Genomic DNA, 16,633 nt, shown 5'->3' with positions numbered 1-16,633 from the left:
TCCCACCACCTCTCAAAACTGTTGCACTTGGAACCAAGCCTCAACATGAGTTTTGGTGGGTTTAAACCATACTCAAGCCATGGCACATATCACAGTTTAAAGACAAATACAATAGTTGCTCGACTTCTATCTATGATATCTCCACTAAGAATATATTTTAAAGCATATATTTTTCTATGATCACCTACATCATGTATTTTTCCATAGACTGTGCATTTAAACACATTCTTTTTCTTTTCATGAGTATTAAGAATGAATCATTCTGCTCTAATGTTGTTTAGAACTACTGGCAAGTAAAAAATAATTGCATTTAAGAAGTAATCCATGAACATTTCTCTCCTTAATACACACACACAAAGAAACACACAAAGCATACATACTCAGGTACCTAAACACACATGCCCATGCAAATATACACACATGCATATATACAAACACACACAGTCTCATCCTGTCTATCTTGACAGTGCCTAGAGGCATAACATTTCTACTACTTCCAGAAGCATTTGGAATATTACTAGAGTAGGCATTGAATGCTAGAGTTCAGCTGAGCGGTGTTGAAGAAAAAATTCTGCTTGCTCCTCTTTGCTCTATGATCAGTTCACTGCAAAGTTCTCTAAACCCGTTAGAACCATATGAATGGGTTTTAGTTCTCTGACTGCCACCAACAGCCTTCCAGTTGTCTGCAGGCCATCTCTTCATTGCATATCAGTGATTACATGGAGTCATGGTTACAAAACATATTTAGATCAGAGAAATATGTTATAACACGTACGAAACATATCTGCAAATTAGTATCTTCACAATGGGTATCCTCAAGCACTATGCTACTGTATGCGATGGTACTTTAAATGTCAGCATAACTATTTAGAGTGCTGAGGAGAGGAAAACCTGATGCTTTCTCTGCACATTTCTTTCAAAAATCCCTCTCAGACTTTTTTTTTTTTTTTTTTAGCATATAGCTGTTTGTGCTTATGGAACGTTTAGAAATTTAGAAATGAAGCTTACTGTGAATCTGCAACAGATGACCAAATGGTCAAGGTGTCATGTGTCTTGAGTTAATAAACAAGAAAGCCATGTATGCATCTTCCATCTTGCAGGAAAAGTAGGATTACCAATCTGATTGTTTTTTATTTTCTTGGTCTCTCACTTCTAAATATTGTTAATAAAGAAGTAAATGAAAGTAATTTAAATATCAAAAACTAAGTGGTTGAATAATATAATTTCTTTTTTTGTCAGTCCTACTAAATAACTTAACCTGCATAGAAAATATAACCTGAACGAGTTTGTATTTAAGCAGAAAAAAATCCATGAGAAATAAAATTAAGAATGAAACAGGAATGATAAAATATGAAGTACTAGTGAGAAAAGAAAATAAATTATCCTTCAATTCTCTCAGATGAATAACAAATGCTAACAGAATTTCTTTTATTAAATCTTTATTATTATTTATTATTTTGGAAAAATAAAAAATATTTTTTTATTTTTTCTTATGTCCATTTTTTATTATGTTTTTTTCTTATGTCTACTTACTTCATCTCTTTTTAGTATCTTTTTATCTTTTAAAATGTTGTTTTAAAGGTAATTTTTATAAATGTTTTGAGAGGCAAACACAAAAATTGCTATTTTTCTGAAGCTTACTTTTAATTTGTGTTGTAGTTGACATTGCTACTTCAGAAAGCATAACCAATTTTTTTTTTAAATACTGTCATGCATATTTTAACAACAGGGATGCATTCTGAGAACTGCTTCATTAGGCAATTTTGATGTTGTGTGAGCATCCTAGCATATACATACACAAATCTATATGGTATAGCCTACGTATTAGTCAGGGTTCCCTTAGAGGGACAGAACTAATTACATATATATATATATATAAAAGGGAGTTTATTAAGTCTTAACTTACACGATTACAACTTCCCACAATAGGCTATCTGCAAGCTGAGGAGCAAGGAGAGCCAGTCCAAGTCCCAAAACTAAAGAACTTGGAGTCTGATGTCTGAGGGCAGGAAACATCCAGCAGGGGAGAAAGATGTAGGCTGGGTGGCTAGGCCCATCTCTCTTTTTCACATTTTTCTGCCTACTTTATATTCACTGGCAGCTAATTAGATTGTACTCACCAGATTAAGGGTGGATCTGCCTTCCGAGGGTCGCCGACTCAAGTGCTAATCTCTTTTGGCGACACCCTCACAGACAAACCCAGGAATAATACTTTGAATTCTTCAATTCAATCAAGTTGACAAGCAGTATTAACCATCACAGCCTACTACACACCCAGGCTATATGGTATAGCCTATTGTATACTGTAGTCTGGACTACAAGCCAGTAAAGCCAGTAACTGTACTGAATGCTGTAGGCACTTGTAAAACAATGGTATTTGTGTATCTAGATACACAAATACTATTGTGCTATACAAAAAGTACAGTACAATTACTGTATTATAATCTTATGGAATGGTGTCCACTAGTCATAGGTGGACATCATCTTAGATGCAGTGTGTCCTTGAACAAACATTGTTAAGTGGCACATGGTCGTGCAAGAAAACTGCTGATAATGACCATGCGCTAAATATCAAAACAAAAAAACAGCAAAAATATGGGCAAAGGGCAAAAATATACAATGAAAAAGCAATTCTATGTATTTAATGACTGGCATTTGTAATTATTTCTGAACAATATGCACCAATTATCTCTTTGGTCTCACAGGCTCTAACAGTTTGTTCACAGGGTGGTGGACACTGTCCCATGGTCACCCTGTGAAGTAATCAAGACTTTTCGGTTTTAAGACAGATCTGGGCATGCACAGTGAGCAGCTGAGAATGAGTCATGATTAATGATTGGTCGTAAATCAAGAAATTAAAGCCTATCGAGCCCACTGTTGGGTACATAATATATGAGGAACTCTACACTATCACAAACTTGAGAGAAAGGAATGAAAATAAAATTATTAAAAGTTTCAGACATGATGAAATTGGGAGCTAAAGTTTATGTTTTGTGTACACATATCTACTTGGAAGCAAATTTAACAAACAGTATCTTGGTCATGTACAGGTGAAATGCTTTATGTAAATGACAAATTAGGATTATAAGGTTACATTAGCTATAATCATTTCTAAAAATTTGAATGACAAAGGAATCTGTCATCTTTCTTGTTTCCACTACTTTGCTTTTTTATGAGTAAGACATGTAGCATTCATTTGAGAGAAATACATGCATAGTATAGAATCCTAGTCTTTAAAAAATTCTGTAATAAAAGACAGCTATTTAAATGTATGTGAATTCCAAATCGCACAGGTTACTTAAGATTGAAAATGTGCATACTAACGAAATTGAAGAATGTTAGTATTCTTTTAAAAATATGCATTTTATATGCTACAAATGGTATAAAGATAATTTTTGACAGGATCTTTAAAGTTAATCCAAATTTATATATAAATTGGATTGGATATATATATACACACACACACACACACACACACACACACATAGTTTTACTATCAAGTTCATGTATTTTTATAAGTGTGTTTAATTATATATATGTTACACATTTTATTTATAAAAGAGAAAGAACATGTTTAAAGAAATAGTACTAGGAATTTAATGGAAAATGACTTGCAAATTCAGGGAATGAGGTACGTACCAATGGAAAACATTCAACATACCAAAGGAGTATTGGCTCGAGTGTTGATGATGCATATATACAAAGACATTCCAACTTCCAAATTCAGTGCTGAGGAAACAGTGGTGGCAAGTCTCAGAAAGAGTTGAAGAATAATATTTACATGCCGTGTCCTTAGATGTGCTTTTGCCAAACTATATCTCTAAATAAAGCCTTCCACCAGTCAGAAAATACAACAAATACAACAATAAAATATTTTGTGCTTAAAAAAAAAAAAACACAATGATTCATCATGACCAGGCATAGTGGGTCATGCCTGTAATCCCACCACTTAGGGAGGCAGAGGCAAGAAGATAGTTTGAACCCAAGAGATCGAGACCTGCCTGAGCAACATGGTGATACCTTGTTCTCCACAAAAAAAGGGGGAAAAATACAAAAAAAACCACTGTAACTCCCCTTATCAAATGGTTCATCATGTTCAGAATATATCTGTGAGTATCTCGGAAATCAGACTCTGGGTACTTCTGACTACTCTTTAAGAAAGACTGTCAATGAGTATAAGTTTCTCACTTGATTAAGTACTAATTTCAATATGAATTAGTGGGAGCTCTGGCTCTACCCTTAAAGACTCTTCTTTTTTATTCTCTTTGAGATGGAGTCTCACTCCATTGCCTAGGCTTGAGTGCAGCGGTGTGATCTCGGCTCACTGCAACCTCTGCCTCCTGGGTTCAAGTAATTCTGCCTCAGCCTCCCAAGTAGCTGGTATTACAGAAGTGTTCCGCCACACCCTGCTAATTTTTGTGTATTTTTAGTAGAGATAAGGTTTCACCATATTGGCCAGGCTAGTTTTGAACTCCTGACCTCGTGATCCACCCAACTCTGCCTCCCTAAGTGCTGGGATTACAGGTGTGAGCCACTGCACCTGGCCCAAGACTTTTCATTTTGCTTTCTCTATCTACTAGTTGGAAATTGCTTGGGAGTACTCTACCATCTGCTCTACATTTCTGGCATTCCTAAAGTGTTGGATAGATGGGCTCTAGTTTGCCCAGGTTTTTAGACCAATATTTAGTGGACTAGATGTGTCAGGAAGCATTCCTGTTTTTGTGTACTTTACACAAATAATTGATTTTAAGACAGATACCCAATATGGTTTTTCTCTCTCCAAAGAAGAAGCAAGTCAACACCCACAAAAAATCTCCTATCAAATGTTCTCAAGTGTACACAGGTCAAGAAATACCATGGTGACTTGGCTTGGAGCTGACTATGTTCTTGTCAATGAGGTGGTAGCAATTCCAGCCCTAGGAAGAATTCATTCAGAAGTATTTGTGTGCCCAAGTTTATGTTAAACTTAGATTCTTTGAGTCTTGAGGTTGGTTACAGCCTTATTTATCACTTATCCCCATTTTCAAAAGCAGATGCTCTCTATAGACTCCATGATGGTCATATTTTGCTTCAACCTCCTTGGAAATCAGCAGTTCAACTTCCTTGTTGCTTCACGTTGGTGTCTGTCTCATTTCATTATCCTCTCCTAAGGTGATCTCATCTACAACCTCAGCTTTTATTATTATCTTAAATGTGACAGAACATAAATCTTACCTCCATCCCAGGCTTCTCCGTGGAACACCAGCACCATCTAGACTATTGTCTACCCACCTCAGCACCTCTCATGGATTTCTCACACTTTCTCAACCTCAACATGTTCAAGGCTTACCTTCCTGATTTCACCCACAAAACTGACCCCATTCTGCTGTTTTCTAACCTATCTTCTACTCAGTTGCACAAAATAGAAACCAAAGCATTACCTTTGACCTTCACCTCTAATGATACTTCCAGTCCTCCCAATTTTACGTCATAAATATCAAATACGTCAAATCTGTCAACTGCTCCCATTTCCACTAATACCTCTACACAGTGCAGGTGGCCTGATTTTGCCACATCACCTCTGACCCCATCCCATATGTTTTCTATACTGAGACCAGAACAGTCTTCTCAGAAGGCAAATCTGCTTCAAATCTATGAGTGATTCCTTCCTTGGCCAATGTCCAGAATTCTTTATCTGGCCTAGGGGCCCTTCATGACTGAGTCCCTCCTTACTCCCCATCCTCACCTCTCACCATGCTCCCATGTGATTGCATAGCACCTGCCACATTGCCACAGCCACACCTGTCTTCATCATGCCCCCACCCTGCCAAAGAATCTTTGCACATGCACTTAATCATACTTTGCCTAGTAAGCTCTCCTCACCCTTCAATACCTGACTAACTCCTAAGTATCCTTTGCATCTCAGATCCAGGATGAGACTTTCTGGGACACCTTCCTGACCTTTCTGACTACATCAACTCCCCACTATAGCTCCCATAGCAATTTTCATAGCTGAAATTTTATTTGTGCATGATAGATTATTTGAATAAGTTTTTGTCTCTACCTATAGAATATGTGCTTTGAAAGTACGAAGACTGAGGCAGCCAGATCACCTGAGGTCAGGAGTTTGAGACCAGCCTGGTCAACATGGCGAAACCTCGTCTCTAATAAAAATATAAAAATTAGCCATGTGTGGTGGCGCATGCCTGTAACCCCAGCTACTCGGGAAGCTGAGGCAGGAGAATTGCTCGAACTAGGGAGTCGGAGATTACAGTGAGCTGAGACCGTGTCACTGCACTCCAGCCTGGTGACAGAGCAAGACTCTGTCTCAAAATAAATAAGTAAATAAAAATAAAAACAAAAATAAAGTACAAAGACCAGGTCTACATTTGTTAACCTAAGACAGTGCCTTATACATGGTCACTCTTCTCTCATTCTCTAACATTTTTTTCTTTACTTTCTAGATATTTAAATTTGAGGAAGTTATTTAACTTCTTCATGTGTAAAGAGAGTCCATATTTATATATACATAGTATTGCTATAAATTATATATATTTATACAATCACTAATTTCAGGATTAAAAGTAATTAGAGTTTGAAAAGCTCCTAACAGAGTGCCTGACAAAGAGGCATACTCAAGGTTGTATAACACTTACTGTCGTGGAAAACTGTAATAGAGACTAAAGATTCCCGAGCTTTTAGCCTTCACTCTGCAGAGTCCTAAGTGTCCTGTAAACCCAGCTGGTGCTTTTCTGAAATGAATGAGACTTCCGGAAACCTGAGACCATTTCCTCAGTACAGAAAATGAACTATGAAATACTCCAGATAGAATACAATTATTCTTTTCTTTTGAGACATTGCTCAAATCATTTTAATGTTTTGCTTAAATAGTCTCGCATATTACAGTAATAAGGTTATTGATATCTTACACTGTTCTAGCTCATTTTACATTCCAGGCATTTTCTGAGATCTGGTGTTAATCATATGAGAAGTTTTTGTGCTCATTTTAGAGATGAGGAACTGGAAGCTCTCAGAGATCAAGTAATTGCCCAAGGTCACAGATGCATGTGGAACAGCCAAGACTCAAATCTAAAAGTGGTTAATTATGCAGGAAGCACCTGAGAAGAAGCTTGACCTGGTTTCCTGGATCTAAACCTCTGGGAAATATGTATACATCTATATATGAATAATATATATATATGTAATATATATGTACATACAATGTATATTATATATTTACTTATATAATACTATATATGTACAGTATTCCTATATGAACACCTCATTAATATTTTTTTATTATTTCTATTCATGTTTTTATTGTTAGTAAAACCACGGTACATTTACAATAAGTGACAATATTATTGTACAGTTAAAGTATCATACAATATTACCGTATTATTTTATTGCTAATTTCTTTGTACATCCAGCTCAAGCAGCTAGTTGAAATATTTTCCAAGGGCTTTTTTTTATTTGCAGCCCCCAGGGGCTTTTCAGGTTGACCCCAGTGACGCCACCTGAAATACCTGGGACTTTGGTGAACAAATAATTTCCATGGTGCAGCCAGACAGCTGAAGAAGCTGCAGCCAGACTGGCTGTGCTTGATGCTCCCCCAGTGTCTGGTCCATACATATGACAGGTGTCTGAGAGAGCTTGGCACCTGCAGAATTCAAGGGAAAGGCCGGGATGGGGACACAACAAAAAGGGTTTCTTCTCCCAGCCCTTCTTTTTCACCAGTACCGTGTCCTTTATCCCCTAGGGCTGCAGTCCCTGGTGAGAAGTGTTTGCCCAGCTCTCAGTCCTCCATTAAAGGAAACTTCCACTTTGGAGACTTGACCAGGGAGCTCTGCTTCTTGGACACACAAAGGCAACTTAAGTTTAGGCTGGAGGTTCCCCCCTCTTTAAACCCTCCTGAGCTTCTTACAGTTAGAGAGCTTTTTGAAATTTCTATTAGATGGTCAGATACTCTGACATTAGTCTTTAAATAGAACCATTCCTATTAATCTCAATCAAAACCGTAGAAACCATTGTTGGTGGAACAAAATGCCCCTCCGTAAAGTGCCTACCAATGTATACATTGAAGTTCACACATTTTACCCAAGCTAATCCTTACACCTACCCTATAAGGTGAACACTATTATCACCTTTTTCAAATAAAGGATATCTGATTTGGAAGTTAAATGAGATGGCCTCTATCACTTTTATTTCCTGCACATAAGAAAACAAATCGTTCTTTTGTATTTTTTTAAATTTTAATTTTAGAGACAGTGTCTCACTATGTTGCCCATGCTGGCTTCAAACTCTGGAGCTCAAGTGATCCTCCTGCCTCAGCCTCCCAAGTAGCTGTGACTGTAGGCACATGCCACTAGGCCTGGCTTGTTCTCTCATATTTAAAAGCACACACTCAGGCAGTAGAAAATTAAGGTACTAACAATACAGTTCATATGTGCTTACAGTAGAGGTTATCGTATCTTCTAATCCTTATGAGTTGGAGCCTATAAGGCAAGCCTTATAGGAGTTAATCTCAGAAACAAATGCTACTTGGGGTCATGCCAGTGCAGACTAGTTGGCTACATTTTCCCCATGGGGTTGGTTGGGGCCAACCATGAGATCCAATGGTTTTATTTTTTTATTTACTTCAAAATAGCATGCCCACTCAAATGACTACTATACTCTCTTTTCAAAATAATTTATGAATCATCAAGATCTGATATGTTAGATAGAATCCAACTTGCTAAAATTAAATTCTTTCCTTCTATTTTGTGTATGTGGTGGAGGAAGGAGGGTGAGAAAATCAAAGTCATCTTTAGAAATATTTTAGGAGAAATTCTGATGAAGCTGCTTGAGGATTTCAAATTAAATTATTGAATATGAAAGCTGATATTTCCTATAGAAAAGTAGTGTTTTCAATTTTCCTTATTCACTCTCAAGAGCTCTAATTATATTTCTTACATGAACTGTCTCAAGAGTCAACAATTTTTTGATTCAAAGGAAAATCAAACTGCAAGAAAAAGTCAGATTGAAGAGACAGACTAGAGCTAAGGATTGTAGCAAATTATAGACTTCCCATTAATAAATGACATAGAGCTAGAACAGATAGTTGAAGGGAGCAATAGAAAGAGATCTGTTCAGGTGAGGGGTTGGCTTAGTGTAGGAAGCACAGTAAAATACTTTATCATCAGTCATTAGGCAGAGTCTTTACATCTGGACTCCAACATTATGCAGCAAGGCATGCTGAGCATCTTTCTGCAGCCCCTCCTGCTCCACTGTGTTCTCCATCCTACTCCGTGGATTTTGGGAAGCTGCCCGGTATGCATTGCATTAATATGCTCCTTCACCATAACTAAAATTTTTCCTCTAATTTTTAGTTGGGGTCACTCACCACAATTTGGCTGTCCCCTTCTACAAGAGGCCAACAAAGTGACCTGCAATCTGGGTCCAGTAACTTCTCCCTCCCTTGGCCTTTCAGGCTGAAGGGTGATAACAGCACTTCCCTGTTACTAGCCCCAGCATCTTGCACTGTTTTCTTTTGTATGAATTTCCTAAACACCATCCTCACCTCTGTACGTTTATTTAGCAATGCCTTTATTAAACTTTCCTCAAAGCACTGATTCTGAATGGCTTGTTACCTACTGTGTCCTTAGGTAATAAACTAGTATTGTTTGTGAAAACAGAAAGCACAAGATTCTTTAATTTCCACGAAATGTTTAAAAGATAATTTAGGACTCCAATTCTGAAGTGATGGATTCAAAAGCCAGAATATCAAGATGAGCACAAGGACTAAGAATTCAGAGGACAATAGAAAATTAGACATCTATTTTAGAGCTGCAATTTAATTTGATGGTTTAACCAAACCGACCAGGAGCCAATTAGTACAAATTCTTCCATTTGTTCATAAAATTGTTTATTCAGAAAACATTTATGGAGTGAAAATGATTTATCTGGCTCTATTCTACGGGTTTGAGATCCAGAACTGCACAGGGAAGATGCAAAAAGAGCCATCACTTAGTCCGCGTGACTGAAGCCGAGTGGAGGTACATAAAGATGATTTTAAACAAAGTGTCACAGTGTTTATTTGGAAGACTGTTTTGAAATATTTACTCATTATTATAATCTAAACTCAAATAAGATTAACATATCTTCCCAAAACAGTAAATAACATATTCACCCTACATAAATAATAAATATCAATGAACAAAATGAAAACAAAACATAAATCAACACTCCAATTTTCTAAGACATTTACTATTGTTCTAAAATTGAGCTCTTTTGATTGGAAAATTAAACATAACAATAAAAATCATTAGAATCACTAAGAAATCCAGAGTTTGAGAGTTTGAAGTTGTTGCATTATATAAGCAACAGAACTAGCTCCTGTACTAGGCAGGGGCATATTTATTCTCTTTATCTGAAGGCAAGTAAGATCATCTCACTCTTCTGGAATATTTGGAAATGTTTCGCAAGTTTGGCGAAGACTGTTATGTTATTTAGATGCCAGTTATCTGTGAGATAAACTTAAGTATTCTGATATTTTGAATTTCCCTACTTCTTGCTTCTTGAGTTTTTGGCCTCTTCATCAACAAAAGTGTGAATTATAATGTTTCTTTATAAATCAAATATAACAATGTGTTGTATTTTGTATGTTATTTCATTTGTTCAGAAATGCTCAAAGTTTAGAGGCTAAAAACACATTAAAATGTCCGCTTACATCAAGAAAGATAAAGTTCTTTACAGACACTGCCAGTTACAGAATATCTAATGAATTGAGTGACTATCATTATTTGCCTCTCTTTGTAATATCATATATCTGAGAAAAGCACTTCAAAAACTTACGCCTTTTTTAATGTAAAATCTAAATGTATAGAAACTCTGGAAGATAACCCTGGAAGTACCATTCTGCACATAGGTCATGGCAAAGATTTCATGAAGAAGACCCCAGAGCAATTGCAACAACAATTCACAAATGTGATCTAATGAAACTAAAGAGATTCTGAACAGCAAAATAAACTATTAACAGAGTAAACAGACAACGAACAGCATGGGAGAAAATATTTGCAAAACATGCATTTGACAAAAGTCTAATATCCGGAATCTATAAGGAACTTAAACACAGTAACAAGCAAAAAACAGCCTCATTAAAAAGTGGGCAAAAGACATGAAAAGATAGTTTTCAAAGAAGACATACATGCATCCAGCAAGCATATGAAAAATGCTCAACATCACTCATCACTAGAAACATGTAAATCAAAACCACAAAGAAATACCATTTCATACCAGTCAGAATGGCTATTAAAAAGTAAAAAAGTACAGGCTCACAGGGTTGCAGAGAAAAAGGAATGTTTATACACTGCTCGTGGAATGTAAACTTGTTCAGCCACGGTGGACAGCAGTATGGAGATTTCTCAAAGAATTAGTGAGAAATTCCAGCTACTGGAAGATGAGGTGGGAGGATTGCTTGAGCCCAGGAGGTGGAGGTTGCAGGATCTTCCCACTGCACTGCAGCCTAGGCAACAGAGCAACACAGACACCCTGCCTCAAACAAACAAACAAACAAACAAAAAAACAACTTAAATAGAACTACCATTCAACCCAGCAATCCCTACTGGGTAAGTACTCAGAAGAAAGTAAATTGTTCTACCAAAAAGGCACATGTACTTGTATGTTCATTGCAGCACTGTTCACAATAGTACAGACATGGAATCAACTTAGATGCCCATCAGTGGTGGACTGGATAAAGAAAATGAGGTAGCGCATATATACAATGCAACACTATGTGGTCATAAAAAAGAATGAAATCATATTCTTTGCAACAACATAAGCGAACTAATGCAGGAACAGAAAATCAAATACTGAATGTTCTCACTTACAAGTGGGAGACAAACATTGAGGAAACATGGACACAAAAAAAGGAAAAATAGGCACTAGGACTTGAGGGTAGAGGGTGGAGGAAAGTGAGGATCAAAAAACTACCTTTCAGGTATTATGCTTATTACCTGGGTGATGAAATATCTGTACACCAAATCCCCGTAACACATAATTTACCTGTATGGCAAACCTGCACATGTACTTCTGAACCTAAAATAAAAATGAAAAACAAAAAAGAAAGTTACTCTTTGGGAAAGGGTCAGACACAAATGCTAGATCACATAAAAAGGAGAATTGCTTTTTAAAGAGATGAGTTACTAAAAAAAAATTAAGGCCTTTATATTGAAAGCAGAAATCACAAAGAAAAAGATTTTTTTTTGTTTTTAAAAGCTTTAAAAAAAATTGTTATAAAATATCCTTTAACAAAGATAAAGCCAAACTAGAAATTATTTGCAATGTACGTAACAAATAATATTAAGGTCCTTAAAATATAGATTTTGCAGATAGCAAAGAGATAAACCACATAAAAGATTGATAAAATATATGAAAAATTGGCCCTCCAAAACTAGACATGTAAAGATTATTAAATATAGAAAAGTTTATATTCTTATTATCAATAAAAATGCTACTTAAGGCAATAAAGATATTCCATTTAATATGGTAAATTATTGTATTTTTTAAAAGGATAATTTCTAATTTCACTAAAAGTATGAGTTATTTCCAGACTGTTGATGAACTTGTGAGAACACATGGACACAGGAAGGGGAACATCACACACCAAAGCCTGTTGGGGGCTGGGGGACTCAGGGAGGCATAGCAGGGGGTGGGGAGAATGGGGAAGGATAACATTAGAAGAAATACCTAATATAGATGACGGGGGGATGGACGCAGGAAACCACCATGGCACATGTATACCTATGAAACAAACCTGCACGTTCAGCACATGTACCCCAGAATTTAAAGTATAATAAAAAAAAGAAAAGTTTATATTCTTATTATTAATAAAAATGCAATTTAAGGCAATATATTCCATTTAATGTGGAAAATTATTGCATTTTTTAAAACTACAATTTCTAATTTCACTATAGGTATGAGTTATTTCCGGACTGCTGACGAACTTGTTAGTATTGTTTGTCTTCATGAGAAATTTGAAAATTTGTAATAAAACTGTAAAAGTGAAAATTTCTCTCTCTAAAAAAAGAAACCAATGAAACAAATAGCTGGTTGTAGGAAAACACCAATAAAATGATCAAACCTTTAGGAAGATGAACAAAGAAAAATAAAAAAGATACTAATTACTAATAACAGAAATTAAGCAGCATGTATCATTATACACCCTGAAAATAGCCCAAAGGGTTATTAGAGAATACCACAAAAAAATTCTACATATATAAATTGGACAACTTTGATAAAATGAGTCACCTCTTTGAAAACACAAATAACCACAACACATCCAATGTGAAGTAAATAATTCTAATAGCTCCATAACAATTATGAAAATTGAATTTAAAAATAATAGTCAGCCCCTCAAAAAATCTTCAGGCCAGATGTTTTCACTGGAAAGTTCTACTAAACATTTAAAAAAGAAGGAAAACTGCCTTTTCACCAAATGGTGCAGGAGCAATTAGACATCTGCAACAAAAATGTGACTTCAGCTTAGGCCTCATACCTTATACAAAATATAGTTCAAATGCATTCTAAAGTTAAAAGTATGAATTTGCAAAACTTTTAGGGCAGAAAAACACCGGAAAAAATACTTAATTTCTAAGGCTAGAAAAACTGTCCTTAGATTTGACATAGAAAGTATGAGCCATAATAAGAAAAATTGATAAATGTGATTTCATAAAAATTCAAAACCATTGCTCTCTGCAAGACTGTGGACAAGGTTAAAAGACAAGCTATATAGAAGGTGAGAATATATTTGCCAGAATCTTTGAAGAACTTTCAAACCTCCACAGTAAAAAGAGCAGGCAATCTAATTAGAAAATGGCCATAAATCATGAACAGACATTTCACAAAAGAAGATATACTGATGTCAAATAAGTATTAGCCATCAGGCAAACACAAATGAAAACCACAGTGAAATATCACAAGATGCTAATGACAATGGCTAATAGATACATAAACAACACCAAATGCTGACCAGGATGTGGAAAAATTAGATCACTCATACATTATTAACGGGAATGCAAAACAGTATAGCCACTCTGGAAAACAGGTTGCCAGTGCCTTAAAATCAACCATGTATTTACTAACCAACCCAGTGATTTATACTATTGAGTTTATCCCAGGGAAATGAAGACCTATGTTCACACAAAATCTCATCCATGAATGTTTATACTTGTTTTGTTTGTAATAGCCCCAAACTGGAAACAACCCAGATGTTCTTTAACAAAACTCTGGTGTGTCATGTCATGGCGTACTATTTAGCGGTAAAAATAATAAACTACTGAAACAGACAACAGCTTGGATGATTCCCTGGGAAACTATAATGAATGAAAAGAATCAATCCCAAAAGGTTACATTATACATAACATTGTTAAAACTATAGAAATGGAGACAAGATTAGTGCTTCCAGGGATTAAGAAGGAGGTGAGAGAGGGAAAGAAATGACTGCAGCTAAAGGGAGACAACATGAGGGATCCCTGTGGACCTGTAAATGTTTCACTGTCACTGTATTGATGTCAATAGTGTGGTTGTTATGTTGCCCAATAGTTTTATAAGATTCCATCATTGAGGGAAACTGGGTAAAAGATACATGGGGGTCTCTGTATTATCTCCTAAAACAGAATGATAATCAAAAATCGCTTCAAATTAAAAGGTTAATTTAATACATATGATATTAGACACACAGAGATACACATATACATACAAATATATCTATAACTCCACAAATATATGCATATAAAACTCCAGTTTTCTCTCAGTAAGAGGGGATTCAGCAGTAAGTATCTAGATGTTTCCTCCATAGTCCATCATTCTGACCATTTTGTTACCAAAAAGCCATTTAACTTTCCTTTCCTGCCTTAAAATCTGCCAACTTCCAGGACAACCATTTCTTCAATGCAACCAGCTCATTGTCAAAGATCTCAGTATGACAGATAGTCCTTCCTTCTTTGGCGACCTTTGAAATAAAAAGTAAATTACCTGCATCTACACTAATTTATTTGCCCTCTCTGCCACATGCACCATATGTGCAATGGTGAACAGGGACAGGATAACCACAATAAACTTTCCCAGGAAAAATGGAGGAGAATGAGATGCCCACAGTATCACTGGTCCAGAGCAATGCTGAAGTCCTCTTGGGAGCATAAAGTTTTTTGTTCTGGAAGAGAGAGAATTTCCTAAATTTTACTCTAAGGGAAAATCCCTACCTTCCAGTCACCCAAAATTGTTACAAGGCCTTGATATCGCTCCAAGAGGAACTTGAAAATTTAGTTTTCAGTGTTTCTAGGAATAGGATTCAGATTGATGAGTAACTGGCCATCCCCTTTCACACCTGCTCTACCTAATACCAAGGCTTATTATCAAATCAGAGTGGTTATTAAAAGTAAAACTGTGTTTATCTTGCATATCAGGACAAACATTTGTATATGTACATGGAGAGACACATATAATAAATGTCATTACTATGTTGTTTGTAAACTGTAAAAAATGTTAAAAACCTACATATCTAATAAGAAGAAAGGCCTAATTCACTATGTAAGTAAACAATAATATGAAAATATTTTAAAGAAATGAACTTAATAAATACAGGAGAGAAAGCAAGTTGTAGAATTATGTGCACAAAATAAACCATATTTATAAATATAAGTTTGCAGTCGGGACAGATAAATGATATTTTACAGTTTCATTTATGTGTATATAAATGCATGGGAAACATTTTAGAAAGTTATAGAACAAATTAAAAACAGTCTTTTTCCAATGACTGGAAAATTAGAAGTGGGAGTGGTTGCCACAGGAGGCTAACATTTCTGCTAATGTTTTAATTTTTAGGCCAAGAGAAAAATATTACCTGTGAGTATTAAACAAATGAAACAAATATTAACAACAATAACAATTGGAGTGGAGATGCATTAACATGTTAATAATGAACACTGGGTGGTTGAATTGTAGCTGCATTTTATTTTATTTGCTCCGAATGGTATTTCTCTTGTGTTTCTCAGAAACACATTGATATGGTCTGGCTTCGTGTGCCACCCAAATTTCATCTTGATTTATAATTCCCAAGTGTGGAAGGAGGGACCTGGTGGGAGGTGACTGGATCATGGGGGTGGTTTCCCTCATGTTGTTCTTGTGATAGCGAGGGAGTTCTCATGAGATCTAACAGTGCAAAAGTGGCAGTTTCCCCGATCTGTCTCTTTTTCCTACCGCCTTGTGAAGAAGGTACTTACTTTTCCTTCACCTTTGACCAAAACTGTATTTCCTGAGGCCTCACCAGTCATGCAGAACTATGATTAAATTAAACCTCTTTTCTTTATAGATTACCCAGTCTCAAGCAGTTCTTTACAGCACTGTGAAAACGGACTCACACACACATTTTCATATTTAAAACTTTAAATCATACAAAACATTTTAATGAAAAGAAATCATGGTGCTGCATAAAAGAGGATACTATCCCATCAAAATCTAGATGCTGTTCCTTGACCTGGAAAGATGTTCACACTGTCTGGTTAAATAAGGAGCAGAATAGAATATTATTTTAGTTGTAGAGTATTATTTATCTCCATAAATATTTGATGAACACAAGTTACACATGAAGGACTGAATGAATAAGTGAATGAATAAG

The 16,633-nt window shown here is 35.8% G+C and overlaps 1 protein-coding gene across 5 annotated transcripts in view; it reads left to right on the top strand.

The window, feature by feature from the left end:
• CHRM2 (cholinergic receptor muscarinic 2) overlaps positions 1-16,633 on the top strand; it is a 172,122-nt gene that overhangs the window by 149,926 nt on the left and 5,563 nt on the right. For all 5 annotated transcript variants that reach the window (XR_004268228.1, XR_004268225.1, XR_004268227.1 and 2 more), the window contains 3 exons: positions 7,352-7,356; positions 10,004-10,007; positions 13,161-13,166. The gene's annotated coding sequence lies outside the window, so the exon portion shown is untranslated. The remainder of the gene's footprint in view (positions 1-7,351; positions 7,357-10,003; positions 10,008-13,160; positions 13,167-16,633) is intronic.

Source organism: Sapajus apella, unplaced genomic scaffold (genome assembly GCF_009761245.1).
Source record: "Sapajus apella isolate SASKATOON/1434 unplaced genomic scaffold, GSC_monkey_1.0 scaffold7, whole genome shotgun sequence".
Classification (NCBI taxonomy): domain Eukaryota; kingdom Metazoa; phylum Chordata; class Mammalia; order Primates; family Cebidae; genus Sapajus; species Sapajus apella.
The sequence above is the reverse complement of the archived record's forward strand: the minus strand, read 5'-3'. Positions and strand labels throughout refer to the sequence as shown.